Raw genomic sequence first — 24307 nt, forward strand, 5'->3', positions numbered from 1 at the left:
AATTGGATTGGAGCAGAAGCTGTGCTCCACTCACCAGAAGTCTTAAGATCCTGTGGCGGGTGTTGTGGGTAGCTGGCCGAGAGTGACATTTTTTAAGAAAAGAGAAATCAGTTTAAAGAGAAGCCAGACAGAAGGGAGATAGAAGGAGAAGGGGCTGATATCCCAACAGAGAGTAGCCCATACAAGGGTCTCCTGAGGCAGGACAATCCTTAGTACCTTCAGAGAACAAAAAGAAAGACCTGTGACTCCAAAGTGGGTTTCTAGGCTGACAGCACCATTGGAACCCAAGAACAGCCTAGAGGTTTGAATGGTTAGGTCTATCCTCGGCTTACTGAGTCAGACTATTCATGTGGGATCAGGGCTGTGAAGACCACCGCACTTCTTTCTCTAATTTGCCTGAGAAGAGTTAGAGAGCCAAGGAAATCCAGCAAAGCATCAATAACAAATTTGGATTGGTGTGTGCATGTGTGCATGTATGTGTCTGTGTGTGTGCCTCTCTCTCTCTCTCTCTCTCTCTCTCTCTCTCTCTCTCTCTCTCTCTGTGTGTGTGTGTGTTTGCATAAAAGTCCCACGGATCCTCCTGTCTCTGCTTTCCTAGTGTTGAGATTACAGGTGTGTTTCACCATGTTAAGCTTCTTATATGCATCCCAGGACCCAAGATCAGGTACTGGTGTTTATATACCAGCTACTCTACTAAGTCACCCCCTTAGCACAGTTAGTGTTACGGTGCAATTGGAAAGCACTTACCCAGTGTGATGTGGTTTCTACTTTAAAAATATTTATAGCTGCTACCTGGAGTGAAGATAGAGTGTATCACAGAAGGGAGAAGGCTGGCTGGGACTACAGTCACCACCTCCCTAGCTCCCTTGACCCTCAGTGCTATATGTTGGTGTGCAGTATATTTAAAATCCTTTAAGCAGGTGTATATTATACCATGAGCATATCCCTCCCCTCCTGCGTCTCTTCTCTCCTATTTGTCTCATTTGTTCCCCTAGACACTTTCATTTTATATGTCACACATAATTTTTTAAACAAATATACAAATATTATAAAAGTACAAAATATTAGAAGCATAAATGAGAGAAAACATGGCATCTGTCTTAACAAGATTATCTTCAATTGCTTCCATATTCCTATAAACGGTGTAATTTCGTTCTTCTTTAGGGATGAAAATACTCCATTGTGTGTGTGTACCACATTCTATATATGTACCCCCCTCTCCTTATCCCATCCCCTGCTGATGAGCAGCTAGCTTGGTTCTGTAATGTGAGTGTCCTGCATAGTGTGCTGCAGAAAATGTTGGCATGCAGGTTTCTCTGTGCCATGTTGACCTGGATCCCAGGAGTGCTATAGCAGGGTCATGTGATAGATCTATGAGGGTTTTGTTGTTGTTGTTTTTAAAGAAAACTCTATACAATTCACACAGTGGTTAGAGTAGCTTACATTCCTGCCAGCAACGTACAATGGCTCCTTTTGCCCACATCCCTGCCAGTCTTTGTGGTTGTCCTTTCCATGACTGCCCCTCTGACTGGGGTGAGGTAGAATCCCAGTATGTTTTGTGTTGGATTTATCTGATGGCAGGGGAGGTAGAACATCTCCTCACATGGTTGTTTATTGGCCATTTGTATTTCATCTGTTGCACATATTTTTAAAAATATTTTTACTTTTTCCTGCATTGCTGGGGGATCCAACTCAGATTCTCACACATGTGAGACCAAGCACTTTGCCACTGAACTGCACATCCAGCCTGGGTCAATATGGATTGGCAGAAGAACCATAGTTCAGAGCATTTGGGGCTGCCCCAGCACACTCTGTGCGCTTCATTCATAGCAACTGCCAGCATTCTGTACAGTCCCGAAAGTGATCTGTGTTCCCCAGACTCTCTATGGGAGTGTTTATCAAATGCACAGCAAGCATAGGTGAAACAATTAATGTGGAGTAGCCAATAGAGAGAGGTGGTAGATAGACACTGTGCTTGCTAACTGTGGGTGTCAACTTAGACACACCTGGGAAGAGGGAACTTAACTGAGAAATTGGCTTTAACATTATTGGGCTGTGGGCATGTCTGTGAGGTATTTTCTTGATATAGCACGGTCTTGCCCACTGCAGAAGGTGTCCATCCCAAGGCAGGAGAGTCTAGACAATTTAAGAGAGTGTGAGGCAGCAAGCAGCATTATTTAGTAATAGCATCTGCCCCAAGTTTTCTCCTTGAGTTCCTGTCTTGCCAAACCTTGGTGATGGACCAGAACCCTTTATATAAAGCAAATATTTTTCTCCCCAAGTCGATTTTGGTGTTGATGTTACCCTAGCCACAGAAAGCAAACTAGGACAGATATTAAAACATCCTCAAATCAGGGGCCTAGAACATCCAGAAGAGATGATTGGATTAGCACAGTTGAGAAAGCAAACAAAAGGCAAAAGTTGACTGCGGAAGCCTGTTTGAGACAGCCAGCTGGAGTTCTTGCTCGAGAGTCCTGGGAAGAGCAGAGCAGAGCAGAGCAGGGTGTTGTATTAGATGAAAGCTTGCAAGTATCAGATCAGGTAACAGCAAAGAGAGACATCAGTTATCATCAACCCGGTACGCTTACAACATCCAGCAGAAACCAGCGAGGGAAGCCGAGTCACTGGAGGAGTTTCTAAGAGTTCCCTGTGGATGTGCTTGCTGCTCCCACTAAAGGGATCTCTGTATCATGGAATCAACAACAGTAACCTCAGTTAGAAGCCATTTACCTTCTCGCTGTTCTGCCTGGAGGATATACCATGATGTTTTTAATACTCTGAGCTGTGGGGTTGTTTTTGTCTTGTTTTGTTTTGTTTTGTCTTGTTCTCCTTTTTTAATAAGGGTATCAGCTTGACCTAGGACAGAGAGTGTTGGAGGCAAGACAAGCCTTCTTCTCTCCCAGAGTCTACTTTATCAAACAGAAATAGCATCTGATAATTTTAGCCATATGACATACACGCACTCAAATATTAAATGAACTGTGCAGAATGATCGATGTCCCTCAGTGCTCGTCTCTAACTTCTCCAGGGCAAGGATAGGTACCAAGTGCGATGCCCAGCCTCACATGGGCCACAGTGAATATACTCAGTTAAATGGACAGAGGAGTTTAACCCCAGCATCAGAGTGGGCTCTGTTGCCACCGTAGCTTACAGAAGACGAACCAGGACAAGAGTAAGAAAGTTGTCTTGGGATCTAGAGGCCAGAATCCTAACCTACTCTCTCTCCAGGACTCGGGTTGCCCTTCCTTTTGCATCTTGTTATCTTTGTGCTATTTTACAAAACCTGTCAGTGAGACTCCAGGGTAATGCCTGCATCAGGAGACAGTCCCTTTGTGTGTCTCACTGAGCCCATTATATCAGAAGGCCAAGAGAGTTTGGCCCGCTCAGTTGCCATGGTATTTGACCTATAGAAGGCAGACCATCCTTCCAGGCTGACTGAAGCCTGAGTGTGCATATTCATGGTGGGGCTAGCCCTGGAGAGTGGGGAGGGAAGAAAGCCAAGTCGGGTAGCACTGGCTGCTGCCTGTGTTTGCACCTCAGGGTCTATGTCCCTCAAGCATGGTGTCCTGTGTGCGCGGCCACATTGCTTTCATCTCTTCCTCCCAGTCAGGTGAGGATTCAGCTCTGAGGAAAAAAACAACAAAGGACTTGGGTTTCGCAGCTGGCAAGAGAAGGGTTAAAGAGCATCCACTAAAAGGCACCTGAGCTGTCCTGGGTACTCCTGGGGTACTCCCTTGTGCCATCTTCAGGTGTAGCAGGCACCTAAAGAGCACTACTGTGAGCGAGGCCACATGCCAGGTCTACACAGCATTTCCTTACTCCCTGAGCAGTCTCTGAGACCAGGATAATGACTGTTCACCCTGAAAAGCCTTTGTGTGGAACAACAGTAAAGCAGCCTTGATGGACAGAATCACCAAGGCTTGGGAGCAAACAGATGCCACACCTAACATCCCAGGAGGAAGGGTCTCGGATGGGACTGGACCCTGGGTCTCTGTCTCCACAGTTCACCGGCTTTGCCCCACTCCGTGTTCTTCCCTTGGCTTGCTCTTCTAGGCTGGCTTAGCTGCCCCTTCCCACACTGCATTCTATTTTATATTAAATAAGATGGGGAGCTGGACGTCCCTGACGTCCCAAAGCCAAGCCATCCCTTAGACCCAGCAAGTCTCTTTCTTTCCCCTCCCTTAAAGGACTCAGTTCTTCTCCAGTGTGTCCTTAAAGAGGGGAGACATCAGCTGACTTGTTAGCATCTTTCATTTACTTAAAAATACTTACTGAGTTTTCACTGTGTACCATGCCCTGTCCAAGGCTCTGGGGTTAGACAGGAAATGAGACACACTATTTTCTACTCTTGGCACTGAGGGCTACAAAATCCATGAGCAAAGTAGAGGCAAGAAGAGAAGGAAGAGGCTGGCAACACTGCATGGGGCGATGTTAAACACTGCTGAGAAACCATGAGAGAGAGAGAGACAGGAAGTACAAGTGTGGCAGGCAACTTCCAGCTAGGTGCTCAGGAGACTCACCTTTGGGAGGGACCTGGAGGCCAGAGGGAGCCTGCTAGGAAGGCCTGAGGACAGCATGTAAGCTAGAAGCAACAGCAAGCACAGATGCTGGGAAGTGAAAGAAGCCAGCCTGCTGAGGGTGAAAGAGGGGAGGCTAGAATGGCTGGGGAAGGTGACCCAGAAGAGGCAAAGTGTCCTCACAGAGACCCTGATTGGCTGTGGTTAGGAGTCGGATACAAGGCTGAGAGACTTGTCAAGCTGGGGACAGTGACCTGAAGGATGAACTCCCAGGAGGCAGGGACAAGGGACACAAAGCCCGCCCCTCCACAGTCTTGTCCTCCCAGCTCCCATCTGCAGCGGCAGGAAGTGCTGGCTTGGGGTGCAACAGGTACGTCATGAGGGGCAGAGCCTGTCACCAGTGCTGGGGCAGGACTGTCCTGGTTAGGGAAGGACAGAGCTGTGTGTGAAAAGGAATTTCACAGACCAGCTACAGACTAGTGTTTCCTCCTTGGATTAGCCAGTACCATGGTCTCTGTGAACAAACATTTGGCGGTGGCAGCTTGAGCGAGGGAGGATTTACTTGGGCTCATGGTGTCAGAGGTATCAGCCCATCCTGGCAGGAGAGTGTGGTGGAGCATGGCACTTCACACCCAGGTGGCCACGAAGCGGGGGAAAAGCGACAGGGGTGGGCCAAGGATAGAGAGTATGTCCCTAAGAGCCTGCCTACTAAGACTCCCTTCCTTCCACGAAATTCCACCTCCTAAAGTTTTTTTAAACTTCTTAAACTGGACCACCATCTGGAGACCATTCAGTATACAAGCCTTTGGGGGATACTTCCTATCTAAACTATTACAACCCCAATTAACAACCATAATGACTTGAAGATGGTGGGTCTCAGGACTAGGCCTTTGAGCATAATGTGCTTTGTAGACGCACTTGTAGTTTCAGAAGATATGGAATCCTCCTTCCTAGGGCCTCCCGATGCCACCCTTCCCTTCTCTGATGCCATGCCTCTACCTGGGTCCTCTTCCCGTGCTGGTTGTCCTCCCTCCGAGACCCTCTGGCTGCCGCCTAACCCTTCTCTGGCCCCTTGGCTCCATCGGTCTCTCTCCCTATGCCAGACCAGCAGCAGGCTGTTGTGTGCCAGCACCTGTGTGCTAGGCTTTCTTCTCACACGGGTCCCCAAGCCTAGCCAGACAGGAGCATCTGGGAGGCGGCAACTCCCTTGGCTGAGGGACTTGCAGTGGCCTTTTGGACAGGTGCCCAGAGCTGACAACCAGAGTGGCTCATGCCCTGTTCTGTCACCACCCAGAGACACAACGTAGGCAGCACACAGGCTGGGTACCAGCCAGCTGACACTGCTCGCCCCTCCCCGGGGATCTATGCCCCTCATGTCTGAAAAAGTTTAGGTGGGGGACATCTGCAAAAGACTTGGCAGCTTATTCGGGAACAGGCCATGGCTCCCTGGCTCCTGTCGATGCACAGGATTTGAGCATCTCTGTGCCATGGGGCCAAGTCCGTTTCTCTGGAAGCCACTCCTTGTATCTGAAGAACTTCATTACAATAGCATTTTACCAGCCCAGCGTGTGACCTACAGTGTGTGTCCTCCCCCCAAAAGTAGTTACTACAAAAATCATCATTTAAAAATGTCCTTGGGGGCCAGCAAGATGCCTCATCGGATACAGGCACTTGCTGCCAAGCCTAAGGACCTGAGTTTGATTCCTGGGAACTACATGGTTTAAGGAGACTGCAAGCTCCTGCAAGTTGACCCTTGACTTCGATGGGCACACAGTGGCATATGCATAACCCTCTCATACACATTTAAAAAAAAAAAAGGAAGAAGTAGTAGTGGGCTGGATATGGTGGTGCATGCCTTTAATCCCAGCACTCAGGAGGCAGAGATAGACAAATCCCTGGGAGTTCAGGGCCACCCTGATCTACAGAGTGAGTTCCAGGACAGACAGGGCAGTTATGCAGAGAAACCCTGTCTTGGGAGAAAAAGAAAGAAAAAAAGGAAAGAAAACAGGAGGAAAAGTGACTTTTAAAAATGTCCTTAGTACGGAGGGACATACCATGTAAATGAATACCTTGTTTGGCCCTCAGAGAAAATCCCCTTATGTAGCAAGTGAGTTCCTGTCCTTTTATGTTTCCCTAAGGGACAGAGAGAGTGGAGAATTATAGCACACTGAAGACAGGTTTCAGACTCTCAGGCCCTTGGCCCTTAGCCTTCAATTCAGGCCTGAGCTCTCAGGGGGCAACGATTAACACAGAAGCAGAACACAGGTGCAATGGCTGTGATTCGTAACCAGCACCTTCCCATGTGTTGGTCTCCTTAGTGAAAAGCTGTTGTCAGCTGTGATGCTAAGTAAATTCCACAGAAACCTTGAAATTTACCCACTAGAGCTCAGCATCTCTAGGAGAATCCCTCCTCAGACCCACACAACGTCCCCTCTCACCAGCCTTTGTCAGCACCCCTCCAGGAGGACTTTCCAGTGTCATGGCTGTTTCATTACAGCCTCTGGGAAAGATGAAGGCAAAGGGGAGGTCTGAGGGTCACATTCCACTTACAACGATAAGCTTCTACCTGCCGCTGAATGTATTATTAATAATAACAGCAGTGACAGTGGCAGAGTCACTTTTTCCCCTGACCTAAGGGGAAAAAGAAACATTTCAGAGGAGCTAACTTTTCCCAAGTCTCCGAGATTACAAACCATAAGGTTGGAATAATGAAGTCAATAGGCTTTCTGAAATACATTCGGTATTTTACAGACACCATTCTGGTCAGCCCAACTCATTTAGATTCATGAGTTTCCACAGCGGAGATGATGACCCAAGAATGTATTGGTTATTTTCCTGCTGCTGTGATAAAACACAATGAGCACGGTAACTCATAGAGGAAAGTTTATTTGGGCTTACAGTTCTAGTGGGCTAGGAGAGTCCATACCGTTGAAGAGGGGTGGGGGCGTCGGGGGCAGACAGCTGGCTTGTGGCTGGTCTCTCATCTTTAACCACAAGCACAAACCTTAGAGCGTGAACTAGGAATGAGTGAGAGTCTTTAAACTCTCAAAGCCCCCACCCAATGGCATACTTTCTCCAGCAAGGCCACACCTCCTAAACCTATCCAAACACCACCGACATCTGGGGAGCAGGATGCAAAGAGGGACACACTTAACTCAGCCACAAATGGGTTGAATCCAACGTCTGAAAAAAAAAATACAGGTCAAAATGATGTGAGATATAATCAAAGAGCAAATCTCACAGAGCGTTTGGAGAAGCAAGAAGAAGAAATGGTACCCATTCCTAGGACCTGAGTCTGAGCACAGGTGCTGGGGGTAAAAAGCAATAAAGTAGGAAAGTCTCCTTCCTGGCAGAGGTGGGGGGTTGGGCGGGGGAGGGAGAGGCACAGAAGCAGAGCCCGATGGTATAACCTTCAAAGACATACCCCCTAGGGAACTACTTCTTCCAGCCAAGCCCTACCTCCTAAAGTTTGCTCAACATCCCAACACAGGGCCACCAGCTAGAGACCAAGCATGTCACAAACATGAGCCTGTGGCAGACAGACACTTTGTGCTCAAACTATAACAGTCATTCTGCACAGGGCCCACAAGCGCTTAGGCGATACGAATGCTGCCAGTCCCAGACCACCGCATGACAAACCTCTGGGCTGTTTCCCCTGCCTCATCTCAGATGAGACTGAGATTCCCGAGAGGGAGGCACTGATCACACTCCACAGCTGCTACGACTGAGCTAGGAGGCAGGCCCAATCCGTCTGACTCCAAAACTCCAAACCTCCTTGTGCTTTCTTTGGTGTCTGGAATAATCTGTCTCTAACGAGTGCATCTGGCAACCATTCCTCACTGTGTATTTTGTGTTAAAAAAACATTTTTTTTTTGCATTTTGTCTTAAAATCACATTCAGACTGAGATAAGAACAATTGGTACTTACGAGCCAAAGCCCCTTATTTTGATAATACACTAACACCCAGGATGCTGAGTGAGCTGCAGATCAGACCACATCTGAGCTATGTGGGCTAGAGGAGGGAACAGGCAGATGCCTCCTTCCATCCCGTGGCTTCTTCATTCTCCTCCCCACAGATGTCCCCATGCTTGGCTCTCAGCTGGACTCTTGTTACATGTATGACTCAGTTTCTGGAGGACACAAGGGCTGGGAAAGAGCCCCAGTATCTGGGAAAGCATCTGTTCTGTTCCTAGAAGGGTAGCAGTAGAATAGAGGCTTCCTAAACTGGGACACTGAGGACAGAAGAGCAGTGCTTCGGGACAGACAGACCTGGGATACATCCTGGGTCCAGGTCCACTGTTCTGTGATCCAAAACCTTATCCAGCTTTCTCAAGTCATGTATGTCATCTTTTGTTTGTTTGTTTACATTTGTTTGTTTGTTTATGTGTGCACGTATGAATACAACTTGCAAGAACTGGTTTTCTCCTTTCACCATGTGGTTTCCAGATATTGAGCTCAGGTCTTCAGGCTTGCCAAGGAGTGCCTCTACTCACTGAGCCATCTCACCAGCCCAAATGCCATCTTTCATAGAAGACTCAAAGTACCTATAATCTCGTAGGAGTTTTCTGAGGATTTGGTGATACACGCAAAACACTCGGTACTCAGTGTTGTAGGAATTGTACCGTGCATCCATCCACTCACAGTCTTTACTAAGTACTGTGGTGTTTTGAATGCCACACTATGCACACAGCTGACTGCTCCACTGGAATACCTTGTGCAGCTCTCAGCCTATGCCTGGAACAGACACAAAATGTTGATCATTGTGCCTTTCTGCACCAAGCTCATTATGTAGTGTTAGCATCCTTTCCGTGAACAGCAGTTCAGGCAGCACTGCCCTGCCTGTGGAGGAAGCTTAGCCCACTTTGCTCCCTCTTGCTTAGAGTGAGTCCCAGAAATGGACAATTTCTTTAGTGTGTGTTCAATGCCACAACAGGGGACAAGAGAGGCCCGCAGAAGCCAGAGGGTGACCGCTGAATTCCCTGGAGAGGCCCTGATGAGTAAAGCTTCGAGGAAGAGTTGAACAAACAGGAGGAGTCTGCAAGTTTTAAAGGAGGAGTGGAGACCAGGAGAAAGATAGCCTAGGTTAGGAAGGAGCACACATAGAGAAGATTCTAGAAGCAGGAGGGGGAAGGAACTTCTGAGGACCGTAAAGAAGACTGTGGGGGAAAAGGATACTGCAAGAGCTGAGACTGCTGGAGGAAGGGGACAGGATAGGGGTGTCCCCCTATTGGTGTGGCCGTGAGAACAGGCAGGAACTGATCCAGCTAGGCAGCATCACAGAGAAGCCCAACAAAGGAGAATTCACCTGGAGAAAAGAGGCCAACAGACTCTCAGAAGCACTCCTCCCCCCTGTGAAATACCTGAATCTGGAAAAAGATTTGCAACCTAAGGAAGGCCTTTTACCATCTTAGGTGTACTGTCTGAGTCCCCCAGGACCAACCCCAAAATCTGATTAACGCTGGGCCAAATTGGCCCAGAGCACCCATCTCCATCCTAGGCTGGCTACAGGCAACATTCTAATGAGATTGTTTGTGGAAGAAAAATGTCGTCCCTGCTTTCAAAGAACATCCCTGTCTCTGAGCCTGGGCACCACGGCTACCATGAGAGGTTGGTGCCCCAGAAAATATTAAGGCTATACTCTTGGGAGTGATTGCCTTTGAATTTCTGCTGTAGAAAATAAGCTTTAGAGTGAAGGGCAAATGAAGGAAATGAAAGTGGATAAAAGAGCGTGCCCCTGGGATGGTACGGAACACAACGCACCGTCCCTTCCGAATGCTGACTGTAGGGAGTAGCTGAACACCCTGGACGTGGGAAAGGCCCATCCTCTCTCTCTGGTCCTTGGCTTTCTCATCTGTGCAGGAAGAGGTGGAAACTGTGATAGTCCTTGCTCAGCTCGCCCGTCTGGGAGAGTCCTGATTCATTGAATTGTTCTAGGAGAGTCCTGCTTTCTTGAAGGACCAGTTTGCAGTGACCTAAGTTCAGAGAACCATCTGTGTATTTACTCCTCATTGAGTTAACATTGGTGGTAAGGTCGATGTGCTCTGATTATCCAAAGAAAAAGGAGTCCCCTGATGGAAAAGAGGTCTGGCCTGCTGAGGCAGCTACTAGTGCGTCCGTGTTTCTATTTCAAGATATACCCAAGTACAGGAGAATCAAAGATTTTTAACGTTTTTTGTAGGAGATATCTGTGGATTAAGTAACCATCATCTCCCTACCAGATTTTAATCATCCCAACCATTATTAAATAAATCTATTTTTAATTAATCAGCTTTTTAAAAAATCCTCTCTGTACTCTCAGATTTATTAGAGTGTCTAAGAAATGAAATTGGACTTTTGTGTTCAGAAAAAGCTGGAAGGCCTGGAGACTTGAATGACAGGCTGGGATTGGGAGAAAAGGGTGACCAAACCAAACTTCCAGTTGGAGCCCAAGAGTGGATGCTGACATCACATGAGGCATACTCGCCAGTGTGATGTTGTCAAAGCCAACAATGTAGGTACATCTCTACCATGCAGTAGGGAAGCTGGGCTTATTTAATCAGTGGTAGGGCCTAAATTTAAACCTAGTGGCCCAATTCCTTTAATTATTCTGATATAATTAGAAATGATCTTATTTAATTGGATGAATCCAGAAGGGTAAGAGTAGAAAGGAGGCCAGCAGGGAGTGCTAACCTGAGGGGACTGTCCTGCTTGTCCCTGCAGTATGTGCTTGTTCCTGAAGAGAAACCTGCAGACACATGCGGATGCATTTCATCAAAACGCAGCCCACAACAGACAACTATTTAGCTGAATTTCTTCTTCCACCAGAGCGGGAAGAATGGTAGTGAGGTTGGTGCTGTCTCTGTGGCGATGTTGACACTGCGTTTAGTAGTTTTCCCACCTTGCAGCCACACTCCAGGTGGCAAAGCAGACATCACTGGCTGGTAAGCCAACATGGCAGGCTCAGATATTTCATTCCTCTGCTCTTGTGGAGTTTCCCCTCCTGCTACCCCAGTGCAGAAATGCCATGCATCTGTCCACAGTCCTCTACTTCTACCAAAACTGTCGTTGGGCTCAACTCTGAGATGTGGCTGGTGTTGACACACCCAGGAAGGGTCATCTCCTGCTAGGACCAATAGCAGACTAGTCTTCCCTTGCTCTCCTCTCTGAAAGGCAGGAAAGGGTTAAAAGGTGAGTAGGTGCAGAAGCCAGCTGCAGCTCAAGGTAGACATTGGAACTAGTCCCAGACTATGAACTGCTGAAAAGTACAGAGTTGTTCCAGAAAACTGTTCATTCCCTGTCACCAGGTTTTGACTTTCTGGATGCAGCGTTCTAATGCCTGTTTGGTCTATAGCTACACAGAGCCCTGGAGGGACCCGTGTATGAGAGATCACAATTAGCCAGGGGAAGAGACTGGTGGGGTCTGAGGACAGGTGTTGTTTATATACACAGGTTAGGAGGGGGTAAGGGAAAATCTAGCAGGGCTGAGATGGCTCCTCCGCAGTGCTCTTCTCCAGTTACGAAAGTGTTACTTTGTAGTTTTAAAGAGAACAGATTAAAACAGAGAGAATCGCTGTGCCAGCTGTTTGTCTCATGTCTGTGATAAAAGCAACTTCAAGAAGGATGAGTTCGTGTTGACTAGAGGTTTGAGAAGTCACATAGCCAACTCCGAAGGGCTAAGGGCTACATGTTGCCGGATACTACACAAAAGGCAGAGATAGGTGGCAGCTTGGAAGTGAAGTTTGTGTTGGGCTCTGCACAACTTCTCAGAAGTCTGCCGGTTGGGTGGACCCCCAGTTGCCCTGTTAGCCTGGAGGGAAGGGCTGGGAGCCATGATGCAGAGAGTCCTCCGATGTTCCTTCATTCAAGAATTTAACCATTTCTACCAATATGTAGTTATCATTAAATCTCTTTTTTTTTAACTGAAAAGGAGGAGGAGGAGGAGGAAGAGGAGGAAGAAGAGGAGGAGGAGGAACACAAGTATCGAAGTAGGGAGGCTTCGGGAGAATACAAGACAGGAGGCAGGTGGTTGTACTGCATCACAATCTGGAAGCAGGGAGATGACCTCTCGTGTTCATGCTTTCTCCTTGTTAGTCAGTCCAGGACCCCAGCCATGGCATGGTGCCACCCACACCTAGAGTGAGAAGCCTCCTCAGTTAAACTGTTTTAGAAACTCTTACAGATAACTCCCAGAGGGTGGGTTTCTATCTCGATTCTAATCTAGCCAAGGTGACAATCAAAATCAATCTTCACAATTCTACTCCTCGTCAACTGGACACCCAAACACGTCACCTTAAATCCTGACATTCCACCTCTGACCTATAAAGTCTCATCTTAATCTCCTAATGCAAAATGCATTCAGTCCATTTCTAAAACGTCCCCGCAGCCTTCAACAGTCTCAGCACTGTCCGAAAGTCCTGAGTCTCTTCTGAGATGCAGGGCAATCTCTTACCTGCAAGCCCTTGTACAGTAAAAAGTAAACTGTACACTTCTAGTATACTATGGTGTAGAAGGAACAAAACCCTTTCTTTCTTTCTTTCTTTCTTTCTTTCTTTCTTTCTTTCTTTCTTTCTTTCTTTCTTCCCTCCTTCCCTCCTTCCTTCCTTCCTTCCTTCCTTCCTATCTTTTTTAATTCTTCTCTCATATATTACATCCCGACTGCAGTTAAAGGGAGGGATGGAGAAGGTCTCAAGGAGAGAGGGGACAGAGCAAGACTGAGACCCCGTGAGCAGGCCATACACGGAACTTCAGGACTCTGTAACTCACAGGGCATGTGCTGAAATCAGCCAGTCTCCAACAGCCTCCAGAAGCCGGACCCTCCAGCTTGGCCACCTGCAGCACACTCAGCCTCTCTCTTGAGCCAGGTCTACTCCATGCCTGTGCTTCTACTGATGGAGGCCCTATCTGTCATTCTGGCATCCCCATCTTTCCTGGGTCCCCACTGCGACTTAGGCTTCACCTTCATAGCTTCACGCAATCTCCCCATGGCAACTTCTTTCTTTTTTATATTTATTCATATGTATATTTTATAAATATTTCATATTTATTCATACGCATGTGAACAAATATATATTGTTGATGCATATGTGTCAACCACAATTTTTAAAAGGAAGCCATGTATTTGAGAGGGAGAAGGGGGGGAGGATGCTACCAAAGGGCTTAGAGAAGAGAGGGGAGGAATGAGGCAAACACAGTGCACATATATAATCTGGATTGAAATAATCAGTTGTTAAATAACTTGTGATATTACTGTTGGAGCATTTTCCTTTGAATGAACATGTTTACCATGCCAAGTATTCTATTCAAATCCATAGAACCATTATATATCTACTCAGCAAAGCATGTTTCCTCTATGAGACTGCAGTAACTTAATTGATAGGCCAAGATATTCTCAATTTTTATAGTAATACTTTAATGGGTTTATATGAACATCTCAGATGGAATTTCTAGTCATTTTCTTAGGGAAGATGTCTAGAAGTGGATTAAAATCCATGAACTTAAAAAAAAAGCCACTTGTGATTTTTTTTAAATGTATTTACATTCCAAATGTAAACCCTTTTCCCACCTATCTTTTCAAGTTCACAGTTCAACCTTTAAGGGTTTAGGAAGACTAAATGAAAAGCCTCGTCCTGCAGGGCCAGGCTTTTCAATGCTCACTCAGGTTTTCAAAGCCCTGGCTGATGGTGCTGTGTGGTCTGGCTTTGGCGGACAATATTTTATTTTAGGCAGTGTTTTGTCCTCTACATTTTAGCTGGGGAAATTGCAATGCAAATGGGGTTCACACAGATCGAACATGATGTAAATGCAGAGATTTTGGAGACAAACAGCTGAGGTTTGAGTCCCCTGTTAAGCAGTGTTAAACAATGGACCTGTCAAATAAGAGAGGATCAGTCTTAACACACAGAATTATCGGAAGTCCTCATGAGAATTAGATAAACGAGACTGTGTCGTCTCCCTGCTATAGGACATGCCATGTAAACTTGAAGTCATCTTTTCCCCAAGTGGCCAGGAGCAATCTTCATGTAACTGTGATGTCCAGGTCCTTTCCAGAAAGCCTGCCACCTCCTCACAAACTTTTGACTGCTTCCTCAGCTCCAGTTTTGACCCCAAGGATGCCCATGTAGAGATGTGAGTCAAAAAGCTGCTGAGACAAGACTCAGGATGACAGGGAATGATGGAGTAGCTATCTTTTGGGGGGTTAGCTGCAACCTCTCCCATCCATCCTGAGGGTGGATGAGGTAAGGTAAGGGATATGGACAGCCTGAGGCTTAGAAGCTTGGCCCCAGCCTCCTGCCTTCTCTTTTTTTCCCACAGATTAGAAAAACTCATCATTCCTAGAGATGTACACCTCTCTCTGTCTAATGTTCTCTCTGAGATTTTTTTTTTTTACACAACAGCCCACCCCAGTGAGCTGCCTATATTAGTCTATTACAGAGCATTGCAAGGAACCCTAATTAAGAAATCCCTTGCATGGAGGCTGCATGGGATAGCAGAAGTGAAAGGATATGGACGTGCACAGTCCCAGTCACCAACCCACTCCTCATATCTGCTCAGAGAAAAGGCTTGCAGATATGCCAAGCAAGCATGGTCCCAAACTGAAGCCTGGCTGGGTTCACAAGTCTGAAAACTGAACACCAGCTGAACTAAGGCTACACCAGGCCAGACTTGCTAAGTTCTGTGTCCCACCAGAGATCACCAAGTATAAAACAAAAATTATGACAGATGTGCACTGTGACAACCATTTAACTAAAAACACCAGACTCTGTGTAAGTGTGTGTGTGTGCATGTGCCTGTGTGCATTTTGTGTGTGTGTGTAGTCAATGGGAAACACACCGCTGGTAAACACTTGGCAAAGTGTTGGAAGCTGGGATGTGAGCCAGGCTTCTTTCAGCCTTCATTGTGTTGAGTTGTCGATGTTTGTGGTGCCGGCTGTGAAACCAGACATCACTGGGCCTAAGCAAGCATTCCACCACTGTGCTATAGCCCTAGCCTCTATTCTAATGTTTTTAAAATAATATATTCATAGATCATTTGTGCAGTTCAGCTAGAAATCCATTGTCACTCTTGAGACCAAACATCAAAGTCATGTCCTAAGCTTTGATCTCCAAAGAGAACCCTTGTTGCCATTTCCAGAGAGCTTGAGGCCTCAGAAAAATCCTCTGCCTCTCCAGGCCTCAGTTTCCCCATCATTGAAAAGAGATCCAGACCCCTTCTCACATGTTAATAAGTAGGGAGGAGGTAAAGCTGAAAAAGCCTAATGTCACTCAGGAGTTGGGGAAGGAAGTGTCTTGGAGTACCCAGCTTCCAGAAGACACAGCCTGGCTAGGCTTCAAGGAGACTTGCCAGTCAAATGAACACCTGCTGGCTTCAGCAGGCCAGGCCAGCAGCTCTGTTAACAGTCAGCCTGGTTAGCCCAGAGAAGAAATGTCTGGGTTGCCTGGTTACACCTGCATCTTCCAGGATGAGGGTGGAGGTCTGTCCTGGACCACTCTGGATAATCTGGGACTTGGTGTGTGCTTCTGGGACAAGAGCAGTGAGTCTGAGTAGCTGCTGGGTTTTGTGACAAGTTAAAGCATCTGGGGTGGTTTTTCCTCTCCTCTCCTTCCTTAGAACTGGGAGGACAAAGCTTTCCTTCTCTGTGAAAAGCAGCGGACCAGCAAGGCGGGCAATCATGCAATGCAAATAAAGGCTGCTTTTGAAGGCGGTGAAGGCGGGCCTGCTGAATTAAATTAACATGGCCCATAAATACAGAGGTTAAAAAAAATGGGAAGCCAAGTGTTCACAGGCTTTTGTCCAGAGCAGAAATAATCACAGGACAATGGTCTATTTTGTTTGGATTACAGGCCCATGATATCACATTAGCCCAAGCCTGGCAATATTTATGTCAAGAACCGCTGTTTGTGAAACCCTGTTGTCCCAATTTATCCCTGTGGGGAATCCCTCAAAGCAAGGCAGGCTGGCCTGGGGAAACCTCTGCCCCCTGCTGACCAGCCACGGAGAAGAAAGGCCCAAAGGGTTGGAAGGCGGAGGAAAGGTTGCAGGCACAGGGATGAAATTCAGCCCTAAAACAAGAATGGCTCTTCAAGAGGCAGGCTGTCACATCTGTCTGGCCTGCTTCTCTTGAGAAATAAAAATGCTAGCTGCATCCAACGAGTGCACGCATGTGGAGTGAGCCAAGAGAAGGTGGCTGCCTATTCCCAACTCATGCCAGTTAGCATGAATCGGGTCTGGTAACTCCACATTGCTGCCTCCATTAAGAGTATAACACTCTTACACTGTTGTTTATGGTCAGGAAGTAACCACTGCACACATACACAGCACTTCCAATGGAAGCTCTAAACTGGGGCATCTAGAGTCCTGTCCTTTCCTCCAACTTTCTCCATTACACTTGTGTTTCCTTCTCTCCCCTCTCTTCTTCCCTCCCCTCCACTTCCCTCCCCTCTCTCCTCCAATCCCCTTTCCTCTCCTTCCCTCTGCTTTTCCCTTTGCCCCTCCCACCACTTTCTGTCTGCCTGCTTCATTGCTACAGGTTTCCACGTTTCCGCTGGACTTCCACTGGCCTGCTACGCTACAGGTCGCATTGCCTCATCAGGTGTTCTTAGTCAACATCCCTCCTATCTTCCTACTTTGTACCCCACTACCCAGTGTCCTTATTTTTAGAACAGAAATACATCACTTCCCCCAAGGTACTTCTCAAGTGACCACAGCTCAAGAGGTTGTTAGCTTCAGTGATCTTGAGTGGAAAGCCTCTTGGCAAGGACATATGGCTTGGATATGAAGCATCTGGGGTCATAGTCAAATTCCTATCTAGCATGAAGCTCCAGTGGCCAGTGTTACCCTCTCAGTCCTCAACCTTGGGTCAAGACATCCTGTTAGCCCCCACAATGCCAAGTGCTGCTACTTTTCCATCTCATTTCTTCCATCCCACTTGACTTTACCTTGCCAAGCCCCTGTATGACATCAGGGGGTTCTTGAATGGGAAACCCATCCCCTCCTGTCATGTTGTGTTCTTGGCCATCTTTTGTCTTCAAACCAGGTCAATAAAGAGATCAATGTATCCAGTCTTGGGTTACAATGAAATGGTCAACTTGGGGGGGGGGGATATCAAAGCACATCCTAGGGCAAGCCAGTGCTCAGATAGCCCCCCACCCTTGCTGGCCTGGGATTACCAATGAGAGCTTTACTATGAGGTCTTGTCGTGTTTGGGAGCCTTTTGTGCCTGTCCTCTTGTTTTCTGTCTCCTGCACGTGATGCTTGTTGCTTATGTTGCACCAAAGCCTTGTAGAAGGCCCCGGGGCTGCATCCATTTTCCTTACGTTATTTATTACATCTTATACATTCAAATGGTTGATCAAGTAGAATTTGTTGAGTGGGGCAGCAACCCCTTAGGAGATGGTACCCACCTTCCAGGCATATAAATAATAAAATACACATCGCACAGCAGAGCAGAAAGTAGAACTTCACAGTCAAGACGGAACTGGGTTTCTATGCTCACGTGGCCTTGGCTATATGGATTCACTCCAAGTCTGTTTCCTCATCTGCAACACCAACTGCGTACATTGAAATTCCCTTCCCGGGCATTCCGGGGATAGGTTCTGACACCTGACAACTACCTACAGGAAATCATTTTTCTTGTGGTGACTGTAGGTCAGTCTGGGCTTGCTTTTGAGACTCTCCCCTCACCACACTCTCATGTACAAGGCAAAGAAGCGTACAGTCCAGGACAGCACAATTGCATTTTATGTATGAGAACCCAGAAGCTCAGAGAGGCTGAGGGTCTTACCTGGCATTTTCTAATGAAGAGCCAAGCTTGAGATTTGATCCTGGGGTTCTGTGCAGTGTACAGCCTTCAGCACATCAGGGCAGCTCTTGTTGCAGGGTTGTGACGCCACAGTGACCATTCAGTGCAAATGTCAGTCAGTCAGTATCAGGACTAAGTCAGCACTGATTTTGCTCTAAGCAAGAAGCTAGAAAAGTATCCTAGATCACCCCCAATCCTTGGAGAACCCTAAAGGGGAATCTTCTATGTGGCATTAAGAAAAAGTGGAACCAGGCTGAAGGATGTCTAGGGTCCATCCATTAGAGAAGGTGAGGAGGGGAGAAGGGTGGAGGAAACTGAGCAGCCATGCCAAGCAAAGCCAAGAGGAGTCCTGCTACCCAGAGTAAGGGGACAGGTGGGCCCATAGCTAGAATGTCTGATGGAGGGTGTGTGTGTGTTCCTGTGTGTGCATGTGTGTGTGTGCATGTGTGTGTGTGTGTATGTGTGTATGTGTGTGTGCATGTGCATGTGCGTGTGTGTGTGTGTGTGCATGTGTGTGTGTGTGTGTGCATGTGTGTGTGTGCCATGGTGTACATTGATAGGTCCAAGGACAACCTCAGGTGTCAGTTCTTACCTGCCACCTTGTTTGACGAAGGGTCCCTTTAGTTGTTTTTGCTGCTGTGCAGCATATACCAGGCTAGTTGGCCCATGAACTTCTAGGAATTCTCCTGTCTCCACCTTCTATAGATGCACTGAGATTGCAGATGCATGCTTCCATGACTAGCTTTACCTAGATCCGGGCGTGCTACTCAGTTCTTATGCACGAGTGCAGTGAGCCACCCATGGAGTTGACTCCTCAGCCCCCAGTGCAGAGTTTTTTAAATGAATGACAATAGGGGGAAGGGCTGCTCAAGGACTACGTCAAAGCAATATGCAGAGCATGCCAGCCCAGCATTTGATCAGGAAAACATCGAGAGACAAGCAGAACAAAGCAGAGACGAAGGTAAGGGGGTGTATAATCATGTTCACCAGTTTATCAAATATTATGTCCAGCTTGTGGACACTCCCTGAGTGACTGTGCTGTGTCAAGCATGGCTCAAAGATCAGTACAAGGAGCCACTGCCCAGTATAAGCCTTGACCGAGCAAGACAAAGGCCTTGGCCCTAACTTCTATGGCTGTGTGCACGGACATGTCTGATGTGCATGTTTCTCTCAAGCTCTAATTCTTGCAGCCTCTGGAGACGCTACCAACTCTGCTACACCTGACTCAAGACTAATCCCCGTTTCTAGTCAGGTCATAAGTTCAGAGGCAAATACACTGTCTACTCTAGAAGCAAGGCTTTCCTGTAATGAGGTAATTAAACAGGAGGCTTTTGAGGCGACTCAGAGATGATTTTTGCATTACACAGCACAGGTGCGCATGCTTAGCACTCTTCCAAGTGGCCAAGATCTCAGTGCTGAAAGCTTGGAGCTGGGGTGGATGCTTACTCCAGGTCAATGGCCGGATGGCTGGGGTTACGTCTGGAGGGTGACCGAGAGTTGAGCCGTAGTTCAGCTGGTGGCTCGGTCAATGTGTCAAGGATCATTACCCAAACTGAAAGAAGGTTAAAGAAACTTCTCTGACAGAGAGGTTAGGAGAATGGACCTTGATGAAGTTAATGATGAGAGTGTAGACACTCGGATAGAGGCTCTGCCAAGCTCTCCCGTGGTAGCTAGGCTTTTCCCACTCTTCAGACACAAGCACTGAAGGCCTTCCGGGATTGCTTCTGCGAAGTGTTTAAGGGATACACAGCTGCTGGGTGATAATGTTAATGAGAGCCAGTCTGCTCTGAGCGGGCATGAGTAGCTATTGAACATTACGGGCCAAAAGCTGTGCTATGAGCATTATGTGTGTTCTCTCGATAAACTTAGTTTGGCCCTCACCCCTCAGGAAAGTGACAGCTATGTGCTGGGAACTGTAATGTGGCTTACATAGTCCACCCAAGGATTGACTCACCGAATGGCAAGGCTGGAGTTTGGACCTGTCCTTTTTTCCTGCCTGCTCTCAATAGTTTGTGTGCTTTACTCCCATAGATAGGAAGGCTGTGGCCAGGGTGGGTGTAGTCTAGGACAAAGACTGACAAACTATGGGTGTCTCACTGTTCCTTTAAATACAGCATTATTAGAAGACAGGCAATTTATGTAACATCCATGGCTACCTTTGTACTGCAACAATAGAATATGCAAAAGACAGCCCACCAAGTCAAAATTCCTTCCTATTTGGTCCTAAATAGGACAAGGTAGACTTTCTGATGTGGTGATACATGCCTGTAATCACATCATTTGGGAGGCTAAGACAGGTGGATTAAGCATTTGGGTCCAGCCTAAGCTACATAGCAAGACTCTGTCTCACATAAACAAAACCAAACAAACCAAAACACAACACACTAACAACAAAACCAAGGAAAGTTTCTGGGCTAAAGAAACCCAAGGTTAAACAAATAAGCAGGTTTCTTCCCTGTATGGCTTCTCAGACCCTTTAAGACATCAACATGAATTACTAAAATCTAGATAAATGTATAGCCACCTTCTGACCTACTAAAAAAAGGCTTCCCTTTTTTCTTAAGGTTTAAGACAAGTGAAACATTGTTCAGGAAGTCAAATTTGTAGAGGAAAGGTAATGGGTCAGGGTCAAAGGTAATTGGTATGGCTGACTAGGACCTGATAGGAGCTCCTGGAGCTTTCTGAGGTATCGAGGTAGCGCTGGGCAGTGTGTCATTGCTATCTCCAGCCAGAGCTGCTAGCAGGTGCATCCTGGGCAGCTCTCACAGCCCTGGCTTTATTCAGCTGCCTGTTTACAATGGTGTTCAACAACCCTGTCCTTATGTGCTGTGTGTTTCTCGGGTCCAAGAAGAGAAGGGAAAAGCATGACACTAATAACGAATGTCAGTCTTCATCAGCATCATCCAACATTATGAGAATTGAATTTCCACCTTTCACCGCATACATTAAGCCAGGGCTTTATCTCTTCCCGCAGAATTGATTTGCCATAATTCCCTCCTTTGGCCCTTGTCATGTAAATCGTGGCATTTCTCCCCTACTGGCTGTAGGAGCTCAGATTAGAGGAGAGAATCCAGCAGCCCAGACCTGCAGCTGCTCTGGGCTTTGTCTGTCTGTCTTTCCCTCTCTGTATCTTCTCCTTGGGCTGCTCACTGTGCGATTGTGCCTTCTGCAGGTGGATTAGGGACGAGAGGGGGCAGAGCAGATGGCCTTCATGGGACTCAGTCATGGGACCTGCAGCAGCTGCAGCCTGGACAGATAACTATTGACAAGCTTGCAGGGGATAGATTTCAGTGCTGGTTTCAATTGGTGGCTCACTGGCCAATCAGATCACTACCACCCTAGTACTCCCCACAGTGCCTGGGGAATCTCTAGCTCCTGGCATCTGTACTAGAGGGACAGGAATTGTTTGTTATCCATTGACTTCTAGAAGAAACAAGGACCTGTAGGGCAGAGGGCTTCTAAACTGTGGATTGAAAACCAGGCCAAAGGCTCTGCAGGAAGAAACAAATTCTTAGAGAGACATCCCTGACACATGATTGTCACTCAGTGAGACCAGGTATGGCCATGATATCAGTGTTCTATAAAAAGCCCTCAAATAGTATAGTCACCATATAATTGTCTCCTAGCAAATACATGAGCAGGGCTAAGGCATTCTGGAAACAGAAAGACGGGACCCAGTTCACCATAAGTGGGTATATTTTCTTATCTGTCAGAAACTCTCATTTCCCACCAATAGATAGGGTTACAGTCATGTGCAGGAGGTTAACATAAAGACCAAATTTAGGTGAGATCTCTAGAGCAGACTCGGGACATGATAAATGGTCAGTTACATTCAGTCTTCATACATCACCCTTGGCATGGCCTTTGGTAATGCTAACATGAAGCATCTAGAAAACTCATAGGAGGTCTGGCTTGAGAAGGAAATCCTTGATGGGTTTCCATAGAACTGGATACTGACTACGTATACTTGTAATTTTAAATGTATTATCCATGTATGGAGAGACTGTTCCATATAAGCACTATGCCCAGAATGATACATTGTAATCAAATTACATTTTTCCAATACTCTGGGAAGACAAGCTTCACTGTTCCTCCCATTTTACAGACGGAACACTGAAGCCCAGCTCTTGACTTCAGGATCAATCTCAAGATCAAAATCCCTCGGGGCCCTCTGCCCCACCTGTGTTCCTCTTCTAAACTGAGAACACCTGCTGAATCATTGCCCAGGACTGAGCCCTCCCGGATTGTTAAGTCCCATGGATTGGGAAGGTACAGTCTTCCTGCAGAAGAGCCAAAGCCAAAACAATAGTAGGAAACACATGGAAGTGAATGGTGATGATGGGAAAGCCTAGCCTCTGGGCTAAGTTAGTATGAGCCACACTGTACCCAAAACCTCACTCTCTCCTGAAGACATCACAAATTAGGGATGTATGAATGGGCTGTGCAAAGTCTCCAGAGGGCAAGAGGTCAGCCTATATGGCAAAGTGTGCAGTGATGGGGAAGCAAATCCATGTGAGGCCCACCAGACCAATGCTGGCACACCTCTGTGCTGTCAGAAGTGTAAGCAGGCACTTTCTCTTTAATGCAGATGAGATGCTCGGCAGAACCCTCACCCCACCCATCACAGTAAGCTTCAAGATCAAGGACTTAGCATGTGAGTGTGTATGTGCGTTGGAGTGCATGTAGAGCCATTGTGGAGAGAGACTGGGGAAGCTAGCACTCTCCTCTCACTGCCTGGCCTCTCGCTCCATCCTTAAATCAAATATCAACTGTTATTTTAGTACCAAGCTTGCCAGACATTATGCAAAGTGCAGGAGCCAGCTCTTGATCACTGGGAGTCTCAATGCAAGGCCACAGGGACGAGTGTGCCAAGAGGGAGCTAGGTTATCAGAAGCAAAGGCAAAGAGTCTGAGTACTCACCAAGTACTCAACCCCAAAGACTCAGTTTACATTCAATAAGCCTGTCTAAGTCAACAACCCCCCCTGGAGTGCCACAGGCCTCTGTGGGCCGAGTTTCATACCCCTTGCTGAAGGACAACCTTTTCTCCTTCTTAAGTGTTTTTGTGGAGGTCTCCGTAAACTTAACCATTAGCCGCTTCACCAAGGAAAGCTGGTTTTATCTGTGTTTGTGTTTTTCCTTGTCTCACCGAGATAGTTCATCTAAACCTGGGTTCACTCAAGACTTCCCCACTTGTGCTTAGACATGTCACTTCATCTCTCTGTGTCTCAGATCATCCACCTGTCAGACATAGATGTCACAACCACCTTTCCCGTTGCTGGGAAACACAGACTGGGCCCGTTCCAGTAGGCCAGCCTAAAGCATAGAGGGGAAGCCTGAACTTGGGCTGTTTGAAACTGAGTTTCTGCGCCTTTCTGTGCTTCCCGCCCTGTCCAAGGACAATGCTAAGTGAGTTGACTTCTTTGATGTAGGATGCAGCCCTGGGTTTGCACCCAGTGGGTGCTCTATAAATGCTCCATGCAGCCTCAGTATACAGAAAGTATTCAAGATGGTTGTTCTCCCTCCCTGTATCCAAGCTTCTGTCTCCCCACAGAGACTGGAGGCATCAGAACCTGATGGAGAAAGTGTCCTCCTCCCTGGGCTCACGGGAGCCTCTGTGAGGTGTTCTGATGAGTGTTCTAACCCATGCATTTTCACAAGCCTCTGACTCCCCAAGAAAGCTTCCTGCTTTGATGGTTTGCCTTGGCTTTCCAATGGTTAGAAAGCTTTGGCCCCAGACTCAGAGAGCTGTGTTTGCAGCCATCATGAATCACAGGGGGCGGGGGGAGGTGTTGCATGTATTTTTCAGAGCAAAAGGTGAGCCTCTCAGCTGCACTTGGGACATGATTCTCTTCCACAATACTTTGGCTAGTTCACTGGGTTCTAGCACACCAAGCATCATTTGGGGGACAGTCCTCCAAAGACACCTTCTGTTCAGTGAGGTGCCAAACCTGCAGATCTATGAGTTGGAAGCATTGAACATCACCCGGGCTGGGGTCAGCAGATTCTACATGA

This window comes from Mus caroli, chromosome 7 (genome assembly GCF_900094665.2).
Source record: "Mus caroli chromosome 7, CAROLI_EIJ_v1.1, whole genome shotgun sequence".
Taxonomy (NCBI): Eukaryota; Metazoa; Chordata; class Mammalia; order Rodentia; family Muridae; genus Mus; species Mus caroli.